The following is a 24,090-nucleotide window of genomic DNA, read 5'->3' on the forward strand; positions in this document are numbered from 1 at the left end:
ATGTCTCAGTGGTTCCAAATGTTCACATGTTAGTAAGCAACCAGATCATTAGGTTTTTCAGATTGTGTCAAAATGCCCATTATTACAGAAACACAGCTAGCCTCGATGGCTACGTTTGCCTCCCAGATTTCATAATGATTTTCTCTGATGCTTTGAAAACCTTGGCTTTCTATATAGTATGTCTAAGCTTGCTTTTGTAAATTAAGGAAAGTGCTGCCCGTACTTTGTATAATATATAAAGACTTGAAGAAGAATGTAAAAATCAGCTCTAATCCTGCCACTCAAAAATAACCACTATTAAATTTTTAAGGTATTTTCCAGGCTTTTTCTATGCATAAATAGTTAACACAATTACTTTCATATTGTATGTTGTTTCTTCCATTTCTCATTAAATGACATATCTGGGCATATTCCTCATATAAATCTTCCCTAGAATACTATATATGCCTTTTGAATCCCAAGAAACCCAGTCTTGGTTTGTAGCGAGCGTCATGGCCCAGTGTACTGCTGCCTCTGTACTAAACAGGGCCCCCATATGTGTGTATGTGTGTGTTTGTGTGTGTGTGGAGGGGCTGGGGTTGACCCTCCCTCTTGCAGTCAGAGTAGCATTAGTGCCCTCTCATGTATGTGGGGTGTGTGTGTACGTTATGTGTATGTATGTGTATGTGTGTGGCGTGTGTGATGTATGTACGAGTGTGTGGTGTGTGTGTATGTGTGTGTGGTGTGTGATGTATGTACGAGTGTGTGTGTGCACGTATGTGTATGTGTGTGGTGTGTGCAGTGTGTGGTGTGTGTATGCACGTGTGTGTATGTATGTGTATGTGTGTGGTGTGTGATGTATGTACGAGTGTGTGTATGCACGTGTGTGTATGTATGTGTATGTGTGTGGTGTGTGTGATGTATGTACGAATGTGTGTATGCACGTGTGTGTATGTGTGTGGTGTGTGTATGCACGTGTGTGTATGTGTGTGGTGTGTGATGTATGTACGAGTGTGTGTGGTGTGTGTGTGGTGTGTGTATGTGTGTGGTGTGTGTATGCACGTGTGTGTATGTGTGTGGTGTGTGTGATGTATGTACGAGTGTGTGTGGTGTGTGTATGCACGTGTGTGTATGTACATGTATGTGTGTGATGTATGTATGTGTGCGTGCATGTGTGTGGTGTATGTATGTATATGTGTGTGGTGTGTATGTATGTGTATGTGTGTGGTGTGTGTGGTGTGTGCACGTGTGTGTATGTGTGTGGTGTGTGTGATGTATGTGTGTGTGGTGTGTGATGTATGTACGAGTGTGTGTGTGCACGTGTGTGTATGTGTATGTGTGTGGTGTGTGCGTGCACGTGTGTGTATGTGTGTATGTATGTGTATGTGTGTGGTGTGTGATGTATTACGAGTGTGTGTATGCACGTGTGTGTATGCATGTGTATGTGTGTGGTGTGTGTGATGTATGTACGAATGTGTGTATGTATGTGTGTGTATGTGTGTGGTGTGTGTATGCACGTGTGTGTATGTGTGTGGTGTGTGTGATGTATGTACAAGTGTGTGTGTGTGTGTGTGGTGTGGTGTGTGGTGTGTGTATGCACTGTGTGTGTATGTGTGTGTGTATGTATGTGTGTGGTGTGTGTATGCACTGTGTGTATGTGTGTGGTGTGTGTGTGTGTGTGTGTGTGTGTGTGTGTGTGTGTGTGTGTGTTTGTGTGTGTGTGGAGGGGCTGGGGTTGACCCTCCCTCTTGCAGTCAGAGTAGCATTAGTGCCCTCTCATTTTCCTCTCTTGCTCCCTTTCTTCTTTCACCCTGTGTCTGTTTCCTGCACGTTTATTTTTAGTTCTCCTTCCCTGTTGGCCCGTGTAGATCAGAAGCCGGAGGTCGAGCGACTGCTCACTGAGCCTGCTTCCCTGCCTGTGCGCACGCTCCCTGTAGGTGGTGGGAGCCGGCTTCCTCCTCTTGGAGAGTGGGCACCAGCCCTGGTCTGCCTCCCTGTGCCTGGGTGCAAATGGGGCAACTTTCTTTTGATTCTCTTTCATGTTGACTTTGGGGCCTGAGCTCACTCGTCCCGATGTTGACTTCTAGCTGGAAAAGCATCTCATTCAAGATGGTGAACCCAGTTTTCAGTGTGGGGCTGGCTTTGCCTATCAGGTGACCACGTGAAATGTGTCCTGGGTCCAGCCTGTCCCATTCTTTCCTCTTCTTTCATTCCCAGTATTAGTCTCGTTCTTTTTATACTCAGCATTCATTCATTCATTCATTCATTCATTCATATTTGATTGGATGTCTTCTGTGTGCCAGGCCCTCTGCTTGAGGCCGCGTGTGTAGGGATCAGTGGCATAGCCTCTGCCTCTGCCCCTCACCTGGGGAGCCAGGTGAGCAGACACGTGTCCAAGGTGGGGATTGCTTTGATGGTGGGCAAGGGCCATCAGAAACCCAAAGGAAAGTGGGCATAAGTCTGTCCAGGAGCCAGGAAAGCCACCCACGGTGAACTGGCACCCCTTCAGGCGTTTGCCAGGTCAGCGAGGGGCAGAGGGAGAAGGGCGTGCAGGCAGAAGGAACAGCACATGTGAAGCTGGAGGCGTAAACGGTGTGATGTGTTGGTGAAGATCAGGTAGCAGGGTGATCCGTGCGGGAATCAAGGGCAGAAATTGCACTTGGAAAAAGAGGCTGTGGCCACATCATGAAGATTCTTGTATATCAAAATGATAACAATAGCTAACGCTTACATGATCCTTATTATGTGTACAACACTGAGCATTTTATAGCTATTAATTCATTTAATCCTCATGGCAACTCTAAGAGGAAGGAACTAGTATCGTCTCCAGTTTACAGATAAATAAACTGAGGCTAGAGAGGCTGAGATTTACAGGAAGTCTTTCAGACAGCAGAGGGTGGAACTGGGATTCAAGTCAGGAGTCACCTCTGGGTGACCAGATAGCCCAGAAGTAATCCTCTAACAGCTCAGCTTGCTGCCTCTCATACTGCAGAGCTGGACGTTACCGTGCTGGCCCCAAGGGGCCGTGGAAGGGTGTCAAGTCATGGGGGAAAGAACCTGAGGTTTGTGTAGATAATTCTTTCTCTTTGGAGACAGATGGAGACTTGATTCTCCATGGAAGGCTGCTTAGAAGTCCCTGCAATTTTTGTGGGGGAATCTGGTGGAATAGTCTTTTTATAATCACTTTCTCAGAATTCTATATACTGAAAAGGCAATTCTGGAACCTATTTTTTAAACCAACATTCGTTTATAACAAAACATACCCTATATGCTAATGGAACTTAATGTTTGACTTAAATGAGAAATATACTGATAGGGTTTTAAGTATTTTGCTATATAATAAAAGGAATTTTTTTTTTTTATTAGATGCTTTTCTTAAGTCTCTTTGGACCTTCCTTCCATTTCTGGGTTGGATGGGAAGCTGGCAGTTTTGCTAACAGTACCTTTAGGTACAGTGATTTCTTTGGGGAATTGCTGGAAGACAAGGGAAGCAGCTGCTCTTTGACAGTGACCCTAACTGGTACCTTGTCCGTGATGGTTGTTTTTTTTTTTTTTATCTTTTTTTGTAGTTATATATATTTATAAAATAAACTTTATATATGTATAAAGTTTTATATATATATAAACTTTTAATATATATATAACATAAACTTTACCATTTTAACAACTTTTAAGTATACAGTTCATTGGCATTAAGTACGTTCACATTGTTGTACAACCATCACCACCATCCATCTCCAGAGCTCTTTTTATGTTCTGAAACAAACTGTACACCCCATTCAACAACTTCCCATTTCCCTCCAACCCTCCAGCCCCTGGCAACCACTATTCTGCTTTCTGTCTCTGTGAATGTGACTACTGTAGGTATCTCACATAGGTGGAATCATATAATATTTGTCTTGTTGTGTCTGGTGTATTTCACTTATAATGTCCTCAGGGTTCACCCATGTTGTAGCATGTGACAGAATTTCATTCCTTTTCAAGGCTGAATAATATTTCACCATATGGATAGACCACATTTTAAAAATTATTTTATTGAAGTGTAGTTGATTTACAATATTGTGTTAATTTCTGCTGTACAGCAAAGTGATTCAGTTATACATAGATATATACATATTTTCATATTTTTTTCCATAATGGTTTATCACAGGATATTGAATATAGTTCCCTGTGCTATACATCAGGACCTTGTTGTTTATCCATTCTCTATATAATAGTTTGCATCTGCTAACCTCAAACTCCCAGTCCATCCCTTCCCCCACACCCCTCCCCTCTCGCAACCACAAGTCTGTTTTCTATGTCTGTGGGTCTGTTTCTGTTTCGTAGATAAGTTCATTTGTGTCATATTTTAGATTCTACACGTAAGTGATATCATATGGTATTTGTCTTTCTGTCTGACTTACTTCACTCTGTATGATAATCTCTAGGTGGACAGACCACATTTTGTTTATCCGTTCATCCATCCATGGGTACTTGGGTTGCTTGCATCTTTTGGCTAATGTGAATCATGTTGCTATGAATATATATCAAATATCTGTTCAGTTCTCTGCTTTCAGTTCTTTTGGGTCTTCCATAAAGTTTTAACCCCTCCTAGTTCTGGGTTTGGGAACTATGGTATAGTTGTGTTTATGGGCATGAAAATTGCCTCCTTCTTTTCCTTCCTTTCCTACCATGTTGAATCATACTTAATATTAGCTGCAGATTTCAGGGGGGAGCATGTTTTAGAATGCATTCACCTCCTCACTTTTATGAAATAGGAAGCATAGTGGACATGAGACAGGAAGCACTTACTGACAAGTTCCAAGCAGGAGGTGACTGCTCCCTGAGCTGTGGAAGTGCTGGCAGAAATGGGGGGTTGGGGGAGGAGCAAGGAGAGCAGTGCTTATTTGAGCACAGTCTAGGAAGTAGAAATAGGGGCATTCACGAGTCTGCACTTCATGGTGGGGCACGAGGAAGAGAGAAGAGTCTAGAGGGAGTCCTATATTTCTAGCTTGGGTGACCGCATGGCCCTATTAACTAGGAGGACTGGCAAATGGGGAGGGTATTGAGAGATGACAGATAGTACATCTACTTTGGACTTCTCCAAACTAGGAGAAGAAACTCCATGGATCTGTGAATGCTCTGCAAGGTGGGGATAATTACTTCACAACTGTCTAATGGAACTAGAAAATGAAATAAAGATACAGTATAATTAGTGTGAATTTAGAGTCCTATTCAAAGAGGATGGTTACATTTCTTTATAGATGTTTCTCTTATCGTGTCAGGATTTTTTATTTTGGTCACATCTGTTGTGAGGTTTAATATCATCTTGGTTCGTTTCGAAGGTGACAGATGAAACTAGGAGAGTAAATTGCTATTCAGTGTCATAAGTTTTTCCACCTGAATTTGTGTACCCAACTCTGAACTTGAATTTGGGGTGAGTCATGATGGATGTTATGAGAAGGGTAATGGGTTCACTTACAGATATCCTGATCTCAAGATGCTGGTGGAGCATCCAGGTGGAGGGAAGTAGTGGTGGGGTATGAAGTTCCAGGGCTCAGGATTAATCTGGAGCTGGAGGTAGCCATGAGGTAGGTCATCCAAATGCCCAGGGGGATGAGATTGCCAGAGAGAAAAAAAAGGCACAAGAAGAGGAGACCAAAGACAGACCAGCCTCTTCTTTGTTCACCTCTGTATCCATGTTAGGGGACAGAGTAGACGATAGACCAAGATGAAGAGATGGTGCCTGACCTAGGGATTTGTCATTCCATTATCTTCATGTGCACGACACAAACTCCAGAGCAGGAAGAATGGGATTTCAGTGGGTGGGCTGGAAGAGAAGTGGGAGGTATGGCAGCCGTGTGGGTGGAAGAAGGAGCCCCAGAGGAGGAGGAGGAGGGAGGTAAGGGTGAGGATAGGAGAACTAGGACAGGTGGTGTGTTGGAGGTCAAAGGGAGGAGATTGAGGGGGATGGAAGCCATCAACTGTTAGATTCCAGAGGGGACAGTGGTCGACCAATGTCCACTGCATTTGGCTGTTAGGAGGCCCTTGTGACCTCTGCCAGAGTTGTTTCAGGTAATGGTGGTGTTTAATCCAAGATGAAATTCTTCCAGCATGTTCTCTCCTTAGCTCTTGGATTCCAGACACTGTCAGTTTGGACATGATTCTTCTCACCGTTCCTTACTAAAAATACACTTCAGCAATTCAGAACATGTTCTAAGGACTTCCATTATACGTTTTATTTTATTTTAATGTGTTTTTTTTTTGGTGTAGGTAAATCTATTTTAATTCAAATATAAAAGTTAAAAGAGAAAATTATTTAAAATAGCTATAACTAAAATACGTTTAAAGATACATATTAGGAATGAATGTAAATTGTGACAACAGTAACTTAAAGTGGGAGAGAAGTTAAAATGTAGAGTTTTTGTATGTGATTAAACTTCAGTTGTTAACAACTTAAGTTAGACAGTTATAAGATATCTTATGTAAGTCCCAAGGTAACCACAAAACAAAAATACCTCTAGAAGTTACACAAAAGAAAAACAGAAAGGAATCAAAGCATGTCAATACAAAAAATCAAAACACAAAGGGAGACACCTCAGTTCTTAATATGTCATTTTTACAGGTTCTCTTTTATACTTTTTATACAAGGTATACTCTTTTATAGAAGATGGTATAATCTTTTATACAAAATCTGCCTGTCCTGCCCCACACATCTACCAGGAATTGTTTAAGATCTACAGGGGAGGTTTTTTTGTTTTTTGTTTTTTTGAAACGATCTTTATTTTATTTTTTTTTTAACATCTTTATTGGAGTATAATTGCTCCACAATGGTGTGCTAGCTTCTGCCCTACAACAAAGCAAATCAGCTATACATATACATATGTCCCCATATCTCTTCCCTCTTGCATCTCCCTCCCTCCCTCCCACCCTCCCTATCCCACCCCTCCAGGTGGTCACAAAGGACCGAGCTGATCTCCCTGTGCTATGCGGCTGTTTCCCATTAGGTATCTATTTTACATTTGGTAGTGTATATATGTCCATGCCACTCTCTCACTTTGTCCCAGCTTACCCTTCCCCCTCCCCGTATCCTCAAGTCCATTCTCTAGTAGGTCTGCATCTTTATTCCCGTCTCGCCCCTAGGTTCTTCTGACCTTTTTTTTTTTTTTTAGATTCCATATATATGTGTTAGCATAGAGTATTTGTTTTTCTCTTTCTGACTTACTTCACTCTGTATGACAGTCTCTAGGTCCATCCACCTCACTACAAATAACTCAGTTTCGTTCCTTTTCATGGCTGAGTAATATTCCATTGTATATATGTGCCACATCTTCTTTATCCATTCATCTGTCGATGGACACTTAGGTTGCTTCCATGTCCTGGCTATTGTAAATAGAGCTGCAATGAACATTTTGGTACATGACTCTTTTTGAATTATGGTTTTCTCAGGGTATATGCCCAGTAGTGGGATTGCTGGGTCGTATGGTAGTTCTATTTTTAGGTTTTGAAGGAACCGCCATACTGTTCTCCATAGTGGCTTTATCAATTTACATTCCCACCAACAGTGCAAGAGGGTTCCCTTTTCTCCACACCCTCTCCAGCATTTATTGTTTGTAGATTTTTTGATGATGGCCATTCTGAACGGTGTGAGATGATATCTCATTGTAGTTTTGATTTGCATTTCTCTAATGATTAATGATGTTGAGCATTCTTTCATGTGTTTGTTGGCAATCTGTATATCTTCTTTGGAGAAATGTCTATTTAGGTCTTCTCCCCATTTTTGGATTGGGTTGTTTGTTTCTTCGATATTGAGCTGCATGAGTTGCTTGTATGTTTTGGAGATTAATCCTTTGTCAGTTGCTTCATTTGCAAATAATTTCTCCCATTCTGAGGGTTGTCTTTTTGTCTTGTTTATGGTTTCCTTTGCTGTGCAAAAGCTCTTAAGTTTCATTAGGTCCCATTTGTTTACTTTTATTTTTATTTCCATTTCTCTAGGAGGTGGGTCAAAAAGGATCTTGCTGTGTCAAACAGTGTTCTGCCTATGTTTTCCTCTAATAGTTTTATAGTGTCTGGCCTTACATGTAAGTCTTTAATCCATTATGAGTTTATTTTTGTGTATGGTGTTCTAATTTCATTCTTTTACATGTAGCTGTCCAGTTTTTCCAGCACCACTTATTGAAGAGGCTGTCTTTTCTCCATTGTATATTCTTGCCTCCTTTATCAAAGATAAGGTGACCGGGACTTCCCTGGTGGTGCAGTGCTTGAGAGTCTGCCTGCCAATGCAGGGGACATGGGTTTGAGCCCTGGTCTGGGAAGGTCCCACATGCCACGGAGCAACTAGGCCCGTGAGCCACAACTACTGAGCCTGCGCGTCTGGAGCCTGTGCTCCGCAACAAGAGAGGCCACGATAGTGAGAGGCCCGCGCACCACGGTGAAGAGTGGCCCCCGCTTGCTGCAACTAGAGAAAGCCCTAGCACAGAAATGAAGACCCAACACAGCAATCAATCAATCAATCAATAAATCTTTAAAAAAAAGAAAATAGGCTTATGGTATTTAAAAAAAAAAAAAGATAAGGTGACCATATGTGCGTGGGTTTATCTCTGGGCTTTCTATCCTGTTCCATTGATCTATATTTCTGTTTTTGTGCCAGTACCATACTGTCTTGATTACCGTAGCTTTGTAGTATAGTCTGAAGTCAGGGAGCCTGATTCCTCCAGCTCCGTTTTTCTTTCTCAAGATTGCTTTGGCTATTCGGGGTCTTTTGTGTTTCCACACAAATTGTGAAATTTTTTGTTCTAGTTCTGTGAAAAATGCCATTGGTAGTTTGATAGGGATTGCATTGAATCTGTAGATTGCTTTGGGTAGTAGAGTCATTTTCACAATGTTGATTCTTCCAATCCAAGAACATGGTATATCTCTCCATCTGTTTGTGTCATCTTTAATTTCTTTCATCAGTGTCTTATAATTTTCTGCATACAGGTCTTTTGTCTCCTTAGGTAGGTTTATTCCTAGATATTTTATTCTTTTTGTTGCAATGGTAAATGGGAGTGTTTTCTTAATTTCACTTTCAGATTTTTTCATCATTAGTGTATAGGAATGCAAGAGATTTATGTGCATTAATTTTGTATCCTGCTACTTTACCAAATTCATTGATTAGCTCTAGTAGTTTTCTGGTAGCATCTTCAGGATTCTCTATGTATAGCATCATGTCATCTGCAAACAGTGACAGCTTTACTTCTTCTTTTCCGGTTTGGATTCCTTTTATTTCTTTTTCTTCTCTGATTGCTGTGGCTAACACTTCCAAAACTATGTTGAATAATAGTGGTGAGAGTGGGCAACCTTGTCTTGTTCCTGATCTTAGTGGAAATGGTTTCAGTTTTTCACCATTAAGGATGATGTTGGCTGTGGGTTTGTCATATATGGCCTTTATTATTTTGAGGAAAGTTCCCTCTATGCCTACTTTCTGGAGGGTTTTTATCATAAATGGGTGTTGAATTTTGTCGAAAGCTTTCTCTGCATGTATTGAGATGATCATATGGTTTTTCTTCAATTTGTTAATATGGTGTATCACGTTGATTGATTTGCATATATTGAAGAATCCTTGCATTCCTGGGATAAAGCCCACTTGATCATAGTGTATGATCCTTTTAATGTGCTGTTGGATTCTGTTTGCCAGTATTCCATTATATATTTTAAATACCAGTATTTGAACTCAGATACCTCTAGTTCTCTCTCCAGACCAAAAGCCTGTCTGCTTTATGATTGCTATGAGCTGGCAGTTCTAAACAGTGTCTGCATAATGCTCCTTTCCCCACTCCCTTTATATGCTACCGCTTGGCAGCTAAAACACCTGAATACCCTTCATTGTCGGGGCTCTGGAGGCCCCCAGTGAGGGACCTCATCTTCTACTTCTGTGTTTTCCACACATGGCTAAGTGCTGGGTCCACTTCTAATTGCTAACTCCTTCCTTTTTCACCTTGATTTTGATGCTAAAATAATCGAATTTAAAATAGTCAAGGCATAAATGAAATACTACGGACCCTTACATTTGGTAGGTAAGTTCCGTAGTGGTCCCTTCTCTCGCTCTCCCTGTGTATCAGACAGAGGTCTGACTCCTGGACACAGGTGAACCGGATGAATCCTCACAATAACCTTGTGAAGTGGCTTCTGTTATCATCCCTGTGTGATGAGTGAGGACCTCCATGTCCTCACTGCTCAGAGATTCTGTGACTTGCCTGAGGTCAGACTACTGGTGTGTGGGCAGAGCCGGCCTTCCTGCCGGGCAGCCCAGCTCCAGAGCCCAGGCACTTAACCACAATGCTATAGTTGCCCCTCAGGCAGATAGCGGGGGCCTTAATGAGTGTGCATCGCATGGACACATCAAAATGGATAGACATATGAGATGCCAGCAATCTGGGGTGCACCATTCTCCAGTCAAAGCAGGATGCTGTGTGGGTCACCCACTCTACCTGGTGATTACTCTGGGTGCACTCAGGATGCCAGAAGATCCCTCCGAGATGCAGCCCATCTTTTCTGCAGGCTGCTGCAGCATTTACCTCCGCTGTAATGAAACGTGTTTTCCCTCGAGGGGGTGGTTATTGGTATTTATAGAGCATCTTACAGCTGAAGAGCTCCAGAAGCAATAATTACCTCTTTCAGCCTTTTAGAATCCCTCTGAAGAGAGGGAAGTGAACTGGGACCGCCTGCTCCTTCTCCCTCTCCCCGCTTGTCTCCACCCCTGCCCCCGTGGTCCACAGAACGCACTCAGCGGAGATGTGATAGAGCAGATGGGGCACTGGGAGGGGGAAAGGCATTTCTTGCAGTTCACGTTCAGAGCTGGGTGGATGTGTGGGGACCACTTGTGAGGGCCTTGAGGTCATCTCACCTGCATTCCCACTTCCTTTGTACCACCTGGTAACTAACTGGAGAAATAAACTTCTTCTCGCTGAAGAAATCTCACCAGTCTTGATCACTCTTCTCCTCAGGCTCAAGGAAAGAAAGTTGGAATAACGGAATTTTTTTTTCCTTCTCAAGCAGTGAATTCTTCTGTCTTGGCAGCTACAGTTTTCAAGATGAGCTATTCAGAGGACTAGCAGAGAAAATAAAAAGGGATGAGGTCTGGGAAACTTCAGCGTTAGTGGCTTTTTTCCATATTCGTGTGTATATTACACACACATTTGCATCTGTGCTGGCTTCCAAGACAAGCCCACGGGGCATGCATGATAAACAGCTTGTGATTGTGACTTTTTGTTACACGGAGGTAATTGGATTCAGCGGCAGCACCTGAAGATAGACTGCAAGGAGATAAGACTAATTTTGGTCATCTGAACTCACGATGGGGTGCCGTATTGGTGTTGGAGGGTTCTTTGTTTATCCCAATGTTTTCCATTACTGAGGGTGGAATCAAGCCTAGATAAGTAAGATTCTGCTATTGCTGGAGTTCATGAAATTTTCAGGCATTAGAATCTCCTATGTCAGGGTTGTTAATAATCATTTTCCTGCCCGGATCACAGTGCTAGCTAAGTGTTCAAGAGATAATACAGTCAGAGAAGTACCTTTAGCTTTTTCTGTAATCCTTCATTCTGATAATTTCTGGCTGGATTAGCTTCCTCCTTCCTACCATTAAGCATCTCTGTCCGGCCATTTCCTGTGTGTGTGGGGCTGGCAAAGCCCCGAATTCCAGACTTTGGGAGACTCCAGTCTATGTTGGTTGAGAGGCCATCATTCAGTCTCACGCTTTTGTTTTAAAATGTTTTAATGTTTTTTTTAAGGATCTGATTTCTTAACTGGGGAACAGTGGCTCCAAGTTCAGGCTGGTGCACCCAGCCAAGGTCCTGGGAGCTGAAAAAGGGCAGGGTGGAGTTGGCATTCTAAATGCTTCACTCTGTGCTTATCTACGTGTCTGTCACCCAGGAGCTTTGCAATCGGAAAGACATCAACATGACACCAGCTGGGTTCTGAGCTCCGGCTTCCCCCAGGCATCCTCCTTCCTGTTCCGGCCCCAGCCCTGGGGTCCTTCTTCTCTCCCTTCCTTGCATACCTTCTCTGCAGCCAGTGACACCCACTGTTTGCCTTGGTGTTTCACCTCCGAATAAAGGAAGATGAATTAAATATGTTAGGAGAAAGTAAGATCTGGGACAAAACAAGAAGAAGGCAGCACGCAGTAAGACCTTTGAAAACTGGTCATGCAAGACTTCTCCCTCCTTCCCCCCAGGAAGGCAAAGATGAGAGATGGAGAGCTGTCATTATCCCCCACGTATTAGAGGAGAGAGCCAAAGTTCTAGGAAACGCCAGGAAAGTCAGGGAGCCTTCCAAGACGGCCGAGGGAGGCCAGCAGGGTCGTCGCTCAGGGGAGGATGAGCTCATACAAGGGGACCACTGTGCAGTGGACATGATAACTTCCCCGGGCCTCAGCCGTGGCAGACAGCTTCCTGGGGATGGCTTGTGGAGTTCAGCCTGGTCTGTGCCTTTTTTTTAAGATGTTCTCCCGGTTTCTAGCATGTGTCCTGTGGCTTCAGTGGAGAGGCCATTCTGCAGCTGCTTTTGGGGTGACCGTGACTCTGGGGTCTGGGTGTGTGCCCGTGAGGGAGGAGTAGGTGTGAAAAGAAGGAATTGTGGACTTCACGGCGTGCACAGCCGTTTCCTTCTTGGCCTCTTCCTTTCTCCTCTGACCCCAGCCTTTTTCTTTTATATCCCCAGTGCCCATCCAGCGTGGGAAGGTTTTATATCCAATTCCCATCCAGTGCAGAAAGGTTTGCTTCTCAGATGTATGTGCTGAGCAGAGCCGAGAGGAACTTTCCTGAAGGAAATGCTCTGACATTCTGCACATACTCACTGCTACCCGTACGGGCATTTGTACATAAGAATGCAAACAGGCCTGAAATAGACTGTATTAGTAAGTGTCACAGAGAAGCGAGGTGTATTTTTAGCAGATATGGCTAAAGCAGATTATTGCAGTGAGTGAGGGAGACGGAGGCGAGGGGAGGGCCGGGCGCTGAGGCTGAGGGTCATGGCCACCTCGCCTGTCCCCCCGGAGCTGAAACACTGATGGGGCCTGAGTCTGCCTGGCCTGGTGGCGGCTCCTGGAGGATGGAGGGCGTCTTGAGGACCCTGTGCTGGTTCTGGAGCCGCCACGCTCCTGTTTCTGCATAGAGACAGGCAGCGTGACTGTGGTGAAGGCCGTGGATCACGTCCAGAAAGGCCAGTGGCAGCGAACCCCCCAGGTTCGGCGGAGGGGCTCAACCACCCACATGTGGTGGCCACCATCCGCCGCTGACTCGGTGGAGGACGGGGAGGCCCGGTCACACGGAGCCGTGTAAGCTGGGGGAGGTCAGGGCAGTGGTTGGCGGGGCTGGGAGCACCGCAGGGTCCTGGGAGGGAAGGCAAGGGCTCAGGTTGTGATGGCCGATTGTGCAGCTTCGGCCACAGCACCCCAAACTCTCTCTAGTTCAGTTTCTTTTTCTGCGAACAGAGGGTGTTAACATTGTCTCAGAGACTTATGAGTCCCAACAGGGTCACAGACCAGGGAAGGTTGGATCTTTGACAAGAACATTGTTCAAAATTCCAAGATGTCATTTTTTTCCCCCTGCAGATTAACTGGGTGTAACACCTGACAGCAATATGGGTATGTCACTGTCTCTTGTAATGGCACTATTCACGATAGAACAAAGTTCAGCCCCAGGCGGGTCCTTCTGGTGTCCTTGTGGGCCTCTGGACAGAGGGCCTGATGCTAAGACACTTTCCACACCCTGGGAGTCCCATGGCTGTGTTCCAACCCTGAAGTCTGGTTTCTCTATGTTGGCCAAGTTTACTCTGGGATCCTCAGCTTTGCATGGACCCCTGACACCTGCCCCTGGATTCGCCCTTGTAGAAAACAGCCATTCCTATTGTGATGGTTAATTTTATGTGTCAACTTGACTGGGATCTGGGGTGCCCAGACATTTGGTCCAATGTTACCATTGAGTGTGTCTGTGAGAGTGTTTTCGGATGAGATTAATATTTAAATCAGTAGACTGAATAAAGCAGATTGCCCTCCCTAGTGTGGGTGGGCCTCATCCAATCAGTTGAAGGCCTGAATAGAATAAAAAGGCTGACCCTCCTCTAAATCAGAGGGAATTCCTTTTTTTTAAAAAAAAATAGAAAAGTACCCTTTTATTGAGAGGTAAGACAAGTGTATTTACAATATTCAGTTGTTAGATCATATAATCTGTGATACATAATTCTGATGGCCTTTGAACTAGGAAATTGGCTTTTTCCTGCCTTTGAATTTGAATTGAAATAGCAGCTCTTCCTGGGTCTTGAGTCCGCTGGCGTTCAGACAGGAACTACACCATCGGCTCTTCTGGGTCTCCACTTGCCTACTCACACTGCAGATCTTGCAACTTGTCTGCCTCTGTAATTGTGTGTGCCAATTCCTTATATTAAGTCTATTTATTGATTCTGTTTCTCTGGTTCTGTTGCTTCTGTTTCTCTGTAGAATGCTGACTAATACAGCCGTCTGCCAAGTACAGTCATACTTTGTGGCCCACCCCAGATGCCCCCAGCTCTGTTTCAGGATTTCCTAGGAAGGCAGTGAGTGAGCAGAGCAGTAGAGGTTGGGGTCTCATGGTCTAGTCTTCATGTAACAGCTCGTGGGTCAGAGACTTACAGTCACAGGGGCTTTACTTTTAGAAAGTATAGTGCATAAAAATTTAAACCAGTGCAAAAGGAGAAGTTAGGAGCTAATTTTTCACTTGAAAAATAGGTTTCTCCACAAGGTCCCTTTAATGAACAAGCTCCCGCTTTTATATTGAAGATTTTAATTTACACATGGACTACCTCCAATGAGCTCCCCGCCCCTCTGCTGCCAGCCTCTCCTGCTTAACCTTGAGTGACCTTATTGATCAATTCACAAGGTTAATAATATGATGGCTTATTTCACAGACTGTTCTCGAACAACTGGCATGGACCTGGGAGTTGCCCTGTGGCAGAGAGAGCTTTGGTTGATTTGTACCCTTTCTGTTTATTTGGGTTTGATTTTATTGGATTGACCCCGAGTCAATATGTGAGTCCTTTTCTCATCATTCAAGGGCTTGCAGCAAGCCTCAGCTCACTGCCGCAATGACACGTATCCCAGAGGGAAGGCGCCAGGGAACTGGAATCATTTCTGATGGGATGGGTCCTACCAGGGATTCCTCTTGTCAGAAAGTGGTGTCAGGCTCAAAAGAGCTCTCAAGAGTCAGTGGGATGGAGATTTTTCTCTTTTTCTTGACAGCAGAATGCTCTGTCCAGCACAGACCCTTGGCAGGAGTCAGCAAACGTCAGTAGTATCTGAAATAGAAGTGTAAAAATATCTATTCATAGATGCTTATTCAGTAAAAAGCAAAGCTTATGGGCCCCTGGCCCCTCCATTCTTGTGTTAATAACCTGGGCATTTCAGGGTCTCTATTGATCAGCACAAGCCTGGGAAACACCCCCTCCTAGGGTCTCAGGAAACCTTTCCCAAGCTCCCCTCCCTTCCCAGATGTCACCCACACTCATTCCCACCACATCATTCACCCTGAGATGAAAATGATGGATAACAACTTAGTAGGATGCTTCAGAGACTTGCAAGTGCGAGGTCAAGTTAATGATGTTAATAACTCTTTAAAGGGTGCAGATTTTTTTTCTGAGGATAGAGGCCTCCCAAACTCCCCCAAATCACAGAGTGGGTACCCCAATCCTTTATGTGATGGTGATTCTTCCATATGCCCTGGATGAGTATTCTATGAGAAAATGACTTATCTTTAGAGTCTCCTACGAAGCCCCAAATGAAGTGTGGACTCGACTTATCAGACCACAGCAGTCTGATAAGCCAGGTCCTGGTCCCATATACGGTGCAGGTGTCGGAGTATATTTTTTTAAAAATAAATTTATGTATTTATTTATTTATTTTTGGCTGCGTTGGGTCTTCATTGCTGCGCGCGGGATTTCTCTAGTTGCGGCGAGCGGGGGCTACTCTTTGTTGCGGTGCGCGGGCTTCTTATTGCAGTGGCTTCTCTTGTTGCGGAGCACGGGCTCTAGGCGCATGGACTTCAGTTGTTGTGGTTTGCGGGCTCTAGAGCGCAGGCTCAGTAGTTGTGGCGCATGGGCTTAGTTGCTCCGTGGCATGTGGGATCTTCCCAGACCAGAGCTTGAACCCCTGTCCCCTGCATTGGCAGGCGGATTCTTAACCACTGCGCCACCAGGGAAGTCCCCCGAGTAGATTTTTTAATAGAGGTCGTCCACATGATGTGAATTAATGGAGGGATTTCCCATGCTTCCTTTTTGTGGTAGTTCCTGCAGCGTGGGTACCTGCTCATGCTATTTATCCCTTCCCTTTCATCTCCACCACCTCTTGCCCGAGCTTTTATCTCGAGCCCTCACATTCACTGGCCTCAGGTTGACCATCTACGTCGCAGGCAGCTCTTTGCAAGCAGAGGCCAGCTCTGCAGAGAGCCGTGCGCTGCCAGGCGACACCTCGGATGCATTCCTACCTTCAGCACAAGCGGAGCGCGCTGGTAAACACTGTGTCCCCTGCTCTAGGTAGCGTGGGACAGCTGTGAACGGGGCAGCCACGCTTGCAGACCCACGCATGAAAGATGTGGGTGACACCCAGCCAGGGCATAGGAGGGAGCTGGCCGGTGCCTCCCTGGGGGGTCTCCAAGGTTTTCTGGGTGCGATCTCCATGGGCCCCTGCCTGGGAGCAGTGCTCTCCTGTGCCGCAGCCCTCGCCTCTGCTGTGAAGCCTTAATTGGGCCTGGGAAACCACTCAAGGGTTGTCCCTCCTCTGCCTAGTAGGTGGAGGCAGAGGATGACGTCGAGACATTGTTTTGAAATTAATTAGAGTGCAATAAGTGTTATGAAACAGCAATACAGCCCATGGAACTGCTATCAGAGCCAGCTGCTGGCAGGGCGCTCTGACACCCTGACTTGCTAGATGCTTTTGCCACCCGTGGCTGTTAGGTTCCTGTGGTGTGGAATTCCTGTGGTGTGGAACGGGCGTTTGGGGGCCCACCCCAGCTTAATCGGAAGTCAGGGAAGTGATGGAGGGGGAAAAAGGCGTTAAGACAGAAGGAGGAAATGGGATGGGTGTTGAAGAAAAATGTCAGGATGCCATTCCCACTGCCCCTTCGTTGTTACTTTCTTTGTGTAAGGGAGTAAGGCCAGGTTCTCCTGCTTCATTCACTTTGTAATGAAAACGAAATAATGCTGTGCAGACCCTGGGGATCTGATAATGCTTATTGAGTTGGACACAGTCACATTTCCATGGCCCATTTCCATGCCTTTTGCAGAATCATCCTGCCCCACACACATTTGATTGTAACTATGGGTCACTGGAGGCTGTGCATGTGTGTGTGCTATGGACTGAATGTTTGTGTCCCCCCAAAATTCATATATTGAAACCTAACCCCCAATGTGATGGTGTCAGGAGTTGGGGCCTTTGGGAGGTGATTAGGTCATGAGGGTGGAGCCCCCTTGATGGGATTAGTGCCCTTATAAAGAGATCCCAGAGAGCTCCTTGCCCCTTCCACCATGTGAGAACACAGCAAGAAGATGGGAAGTGGGCTCTCACTAGACACTGAATCTGCCAGTGCCTTGGACTTCCAGCCTCCAGAACTTGGAGAAATAAATGTCTGTTGTTTAGAAGCCACCCAGTCTATAGTGTCCTGTTGTAACAGCCTGAAAGAACTATGTGTTGGGTGTCTAAAGACAGACTCTCAAGCTTTGATAGAAAATATCTGGGCATGTCTGGGCCATGCTGTTCTGCTCTGTAACTGATGGCAGGTAATTGAGCTCATCAGGCTGGACAAAGTAGTCACCAAACTAAGGGCAGAGGTTAAATCGGGTGATGTTGCTTTTTTCGGGAACACATTGATTTATTTTATTAACTTGTGTTTTTGTTTTAAAGTCATACGGCCTCATGGGGTAAGTTCACTTTAAATTTACTTTTCAGAGGTGATGCAAAGTTAAGGAGATGTATATATATATATATTTTTTCTGCATCTGGAAGGACAATTCCTTTTTCTAAAAGAAAATCTCACTGGAATGAAAGATTCCCAGACTCCACCATCACAGGCTGAGTAGTAGAAGAATTCTGAGTTCAGAATGAGTGCTGGCTCTGTATCCCCTCTCTGCCACCTACCAGCCGTGAGAACCTGGTGAGTTGGCTCCTTCCCTCACCTGTAACATAGTGTGAGCAGATTTGCTGAGATCATGGCACAGAGAGACACCCACTCATTAAAAAATCATTCAAAGCCCCGTAGCAGTGATTCACCACCATCTTCTGTTTAATACGTTTCTAGCTGGAGGCTTAATTTTTAAAAAAATATGTGACCTCTTTGAGAAGGATCATTCTGGACGGCAACGACTGTGGATTTCATGCCTGCAGGCCCCGGGCTTGTGTCCCTCTGCTCTGGGGCCGTTCTCCAAGGTGGGAGGTTGGAAGCAGAGAGCCTAGAACACCATCATGATGGCTTCCCTTCACTAGGAAACCGGAGGAACAAAAGTGCACATCCAGCAGCCGTCATTTGCAATCATATCCATTTGTGCAAGGGCCCTGTGGCCAGAAGGGAGACCTTTCCCATAAGGGGAGCTGACTGCCTCTCCCCCACAGTCGTGTGGTCTCCCAGCCTGCCCGCTGGCGCATATGAGTGGCCTGGTAGAGACAGGGCTTGGAGCTCTCTGAGCTGGACACCAGGACCCGGCTACTCTTGTCCCTGCAGTTGACCCCAGATTGTTCCTCTCCGGGGCGGATTTTATGGCCCCACTCCTGCCTGTTTTTGGCTGAGTGCATACTCCCAGCATCCATAGTGCTGCCTATGTGGTTCCCTGGTGGCCAGTCTGGCAGGTGCAATGCGGTTTATCAATGGATGAAACCTTTGAACACTTGCTTATATATTCTTGTCAGTAACTTAACACGGCATTGTGACATGTTCACTGACCCACATAGACAGAATCTCTATAAACAACCGTTTTGCTGTCTCCAGTCTGCCACTTGGGCTGTCTTGAAAACAGGTCTTTCTGGTGTCTCCTAGAAGCAAATGACAATGGGGCCAGCAGCAGTGATTTCTGTGAAGGTTGAGGAGCCCAGGCTGATGTCTGGAGGTGGGCAGGTGCCTTTGGGGTGCAGAGTGGCCCTGCTGGAGATGTGGCCAGCACACACAGCCTAGCCCTCCTTACGAAGTCTTAGGGTCAGAAGGAACCTTTCAAGATCCTCCCGTGCAAGTTCTTCACCTTTTCACGTTGCCTAAAATATCTGATGCCAGCTGTGCATGTTCTCACAAGAAAAAGGCACATATGCACACACACACCTGCAGTTTTGCAGACAATTTCAGGAGTTCACCGACTGCCTGAAATTTATATGTGGACCACAGATAAGAGACAAGTGAGCCAGGGTACTCTGGATCGCCCCATTCCCTTATTCACTGGTGAAAAGACTATGGTGCCCTCATTTCTGGCTACCTAGCTAGTTTGTGGCTATTTATATATGTTGGATATTAACCACTTATTGGTCATATCATTTGCAAATATCTTCTCCCATTCAGTAGGTTGTATTTTTGTTTTGTCGATGGTTTCCTTTGCTGTGCAAAAGTGTTTAAGTTTAATTAGGACCCGTTTGTTTACTTCTGCTTTTGTTTCCTTTGCTTTAGGAGATGGATCCAAAAAAATATATACATATTGCTGTGATTTATGTCAAAGAGTGTTCTGCCTATGTTTTCCTCTAGGAGTTTTATAGTATCTGGTCTTAAATTTAGGTCTTTAATCCATTTTGAGTTTATTTTTGTGTATGGTGTTAGAGAGTGTTCGAATTTCATTCTTTTAAATGCAGCTGTCCACTTTTCCCAGGACCATTTATTGAAGAGATTGTCTTTTCTCCACTGTATATTCTTGCCTCCTTTGTCGTAGATTAATTGACCATAAGTGCCTGAGTTTATTTCTAGGCTCTCTATTCTGGTGCATTTACTTATGTGTCTGTTTTTGTGCCGGTACCATACTGTTTTGATTACTCTAGTTTTGTAGTATAGTCTGAAGTTTGGGAGCGTCACATCTTTGTTTTTAAGCATCTGCCTGCTCAGACCCAATCCCAGTTGTCCTATGGGCAGTGAGAATGAGCCTGCCATTGGAAATTTATTTTTATAAATGGTGTCAATTACGTTTCTTTGGTAGTGGAGAAATCACACTCTTAGAGAATGCATGCAAAAGGAAATTAAAGACACCACCACCAGCATAAATAGATGAGGAATTCATAAGTATTATAATATCTCATGGAGAAAAGATGATGTCTTTTAGCCTAGAATAGTGCCTGTGACATCAGCCTGTTTGTATATCTGCTTTAAGTTATTCATTTTATGTGGGGTGGGATCAAGTGGATTGAAGATTAGGTGCCAGTGAGGATACACTTGTTTTCTGGTGGAAGCCCCGCCCCTCACCTGAGCTTTAGAAGGACAAATGGGACATGTTGTTTTAAAATGCAGGAATTGCAATTTGAGGACAGGGAGGGAAAATACTGTGTGAGAGTCATTGAAGGACTATTACAGGAGGTTTATCTTTGGACTTGAGACATGGCTTAACATAATGAAGATCTTTTCAGCACAGTGCTTGTGGAAGGGGAGGTACTGCTCCTGCCAGGGGTCTTCAAGGGGAGCTATGAATTTCTCAGCAAAGTGGGGTGTTCCAGGACTGGCAGGTGTCATGTCAGTACTGACAAAATAACCCTCAGCCATGAATAGTACATCTGATGAAGGCAAATACTAGAAGAAGCTTAAATTCAGTTATAGAACCAGATTATCAAGGGTGGATTATCTCTGGGAAAGCTTCAATCCCAGGCTAGCTTCACTCTGAATATTTTTGGCATGCAGCTTATTTTTGAACCGTTTTTCCTTCTCAGTTGGTGTGTGCTTGGGAAACGCATGCTAATTTTTAACATTAGTTTTATACACACACGCCTATTATATGAGAAAGTTATACAGAGGAAGGCAGACCTGCTTCCTTGTCTCCCCTCCCCCACCCTTATCATGCCAGCCAGGTGTGTCACCAAGCCTGATAGTTTTGCATTTGCTTTTGTATTCGCTGTGGCCTCCGATTTTCTTGTCACTTTTCACCTTTATTGTTTTGGTTGATTAAGAGCTGACTATCTCATTGTTTTGAGTTTGAGAGCTAGTAAAAAAAACTGATTCTAAACATACACTAGAAGTCAGTGGGATAAGGGAGTCTTGGAGATGGAATTTGTTTCAGGAGAAAATCTCATTTAGGATTAAAGACACCACTGTCAAAATCCTGCAATTTAAAAAAACGTTGGGAATTCCCTGGTAGCCCAGTGGTTAGGACTTGGTGCTCTCACTGCCGGGGGCGGGGCCTGGGGAACTAAGATCCTGCAAGCCACACAGCACAGCCAAAAAAAAAGAATAAACTGTGAACTAATGGGCTGAAAATTTAGATTCTGGTTCCTTTCAAAGGAAGCACATTTTTTTTCACTCTTGTGAATTTCTCACAACAAAATTTGCTGCCACAGTGAGAGTGAAAGCCCATGCTGTTTTTGAGAAAGGAAAGTGCCTTCAACTTTTTTACTGCCTAAAACATTCCCAGATATAGACAAATAGTTTTTTCTTCTAACTGTCATGTGTACACATGATTTTATGATAATGCAGGATACAATGATGACGTCAATTTTGTGACTGTTTAGAATGAACTGAATGTTATCAAGAATATTTACAGTTAGTTCAAACAATGATATGCCTTTTCCATGTATCCAAGGCTTTAACGGGTCAGTTCTTTCCAGTTTTAAAAAAAGAAAAGTCTTAATTTTTAAAATCAAAGATTTTTTTTCCAGTTAAGGGAGCAAAATATTTAGCTCTCCAAGAAATGCAGGATGCCAGAATGGTTCATTTGGGTGTATTACTCACTTAAGGTTTTATGTCCTTTGGAAAGTTAAGGAATAAATATTTAGTCAATTTTGAAAGGATGGCAAGACACCAATATGTTACACTAGCAGAACACAGAAAGAATGTACAGGCCAATTTATTGTTGTCTGTCAAGGATTTAATGATGTGAAAGATTTAAAAAATTGGAGATATATATTCACTTACTGTAGAAAAAGCTGCTTTCTCCTTAAATGTTCTTTTAAACGTCTGTGTTTGCTTAAATGTTCCTTTGTTCACTAAAGGATGTAGACAAGTGTCTTAGTAAATTAACTTGGTTGTTAATGTCTTTTTGAAGTTCATGTCCAGGTTTAAAATTTCAGATTGTTGAACTTTAATATATCAGTTAAGATTAAGGTTGGCTGCAAGTCATAGAAAACTACAGATAATTATGGGTGAAACAGGATCTGTTCTCTCTTGTACAAGTTCTGGTGGGTAGTCTGGGGCTGGCGTGGGTTCATGGTGTCAGGGACCCAGGCTCCTTCTAGCTTGTTGCTCTGCCTTGTGTGGCCTTGAGCTCATGCTCCAAAATGGGGCATCCATATCCCAGGCAGCAAAATGGATGAAGAGACAGAGAAAAAGGGGCCAAGGTGCATGTGAACTGGGCCAGAGCTTAGGCGGTTAGCGACGCCTAATGCAAGGGGGGATGGGAAATGGAGTCTTCATTCTGAGACATATGGGTTTGAAATCACGGGCTTTCTCCCTATAAAAGAAAGAGAGGGACTTCCCTGGTGACGCAGTGGTTGGGAATCTGCCTGCCAATGCAGGGGACATGGGTTCAACCCCTGGTCTGGGAAGATCCCACATGCTGGGGAGCAACTAAGTCCACACACCACAACTACTGAGCCTGCGCTCTAGAGCCTGCGAGCCACAACTCCTGAGCCCGCGTGCCACAACTACTGAAGCCTGCATGCCTAGAGCCCATGCTCTGCAACAAGAGAAACCACCGCAATGAGAAGCCCACGCACTGCAACGAAGACCCAATGCAGCCATAAATAAATAAAATTTTTAAAAATGCTTAAAAAAAAAGAAGTAGCACAGAGAAGCAATAATGGTACTGCCCTGCTTTGGATGTAGAACCTTTTCCTTCCATGAAATGGCACCCAAGTTAAGGATTTCTCTCCATTTTCACGATAGCGTTTAGGTAGCAGATATTCACGCCCAATTTTAGCAGTGGATAAATTAAGGCATTGATTGCAGAAAAACTTGCCTTGGGCCATACTTGAAATCTATGTTCTCGGCTTCTACTAATTCCTTTTTTTTTTTTTTTTGCATCCATACCAAACTTGGTGCTTTATTATCATTTATATTATTGGTTGATTAATGGGCTAGACGCACCTGGGATGGAAAGGGGATCAAGTAAATAAAAACTTCCCTAGCAGTTCTTTCATAGATTGTCTTTTTAAAATCAATCTCAGTGCTTAGAGCTGAACGGACAGGGTCATTTGGGGCGACTGACAACCTTGGCTAAGATGCGGATGGGTGATTCTGGGTCTTGTTTCACGGCCAGGAACCTACACCTCTTCTCACTCTGATGAGAACCGGACTGCTTTATCCTTGCTGCCCACAATCCATATCCACGTGCATATTTCATGATTTTCTTACCTTCCAGCGGCTTCTGCAAAGAAAGAAGAGAGAAAGACGCGTCAGAGGCGAGAGCAGAAATAAAACACTTTCCTGTCACTGGCCCTGAGGCATCAGGATGGATCTTCCCCCCCAATACTGAGTCCCTCCCCAGGAGACTCCGTCTAGGGAGTGGCACACATGGGGTTTTATGCTAGGATTTGGTTGGAACAACACAAGGGCTATTTTTCTACTCTTTTCAAGAGATGGGCTTGAAAGAGGTGGGGCTTTCCCCTCAGAGCAGACCGCGGAGAGCAGAACATAGAATTACAGGCAAGTTCTCTGCCCTTTAGGGGTTAGGCTTTGAGGAAGCTCTTCCACGGGGCACTGATGGGTGTTGGCAGCGCCATTACAGTTCCAGAACCCTTCCCAGGGCGCCGGGACAGACCGACACTGCCCATGGTCTGTTTGAGGAAAAGGAATTACAGGAAAAAGGACCCTCCGTGGGTCACTTAGTAAGACCATGGCAAAGCCGGGATGCCCAGAGGGGATGTGGTTTCGGCTACGTGGAGGATGGAGGGTGGGGTGGGGGGCAGGGGGAAGAAAGCTACGTAACTTTTTCCTTTCTGTCCCAGAGCAGAATCATTCGCTG

General features: G+C 44.5%; 1 protein-coding gene and 1 long non-coding RNA gene across 6 annotated transcripts in view; both read left to right on the forward strand.

Annotated features, from left to right (window-relative positions):
* CAMK1D (calcium/calmodulin dependent protein kinase ID) overlaps positions 1-24,090 on the forward strand; it is a 413,272-nt gene that overhangs the window by 90,364 nt on the left and 298,818 nt on the right. The gene's annotated exons all lie outside the window — the stretch shown is intronic.
* Positions 1,598-23,507, forward strand: LOC309655055. Its single transcript, XR_014260587.1, has 2 exons — positions 1,598-1,663; positions 1,706-23,507. It is a non-coding gene; the product is annotated as an uncharacterized lncRNA (long non-coding RNA).

The sequence above is a fragment of the Balaenoptera physalus genome (assembly GCF_965194825.1).
Source record: "Balaenoptera physalus genome assembly, chromosome: 2".
Classification (NCBI taxonomy): Eukaryota; Metazoa; Chordata; class Mammalia; order Artiodactyla; family Balaenopteridae; genus Balaenoptera; species Balaenoptera physalus.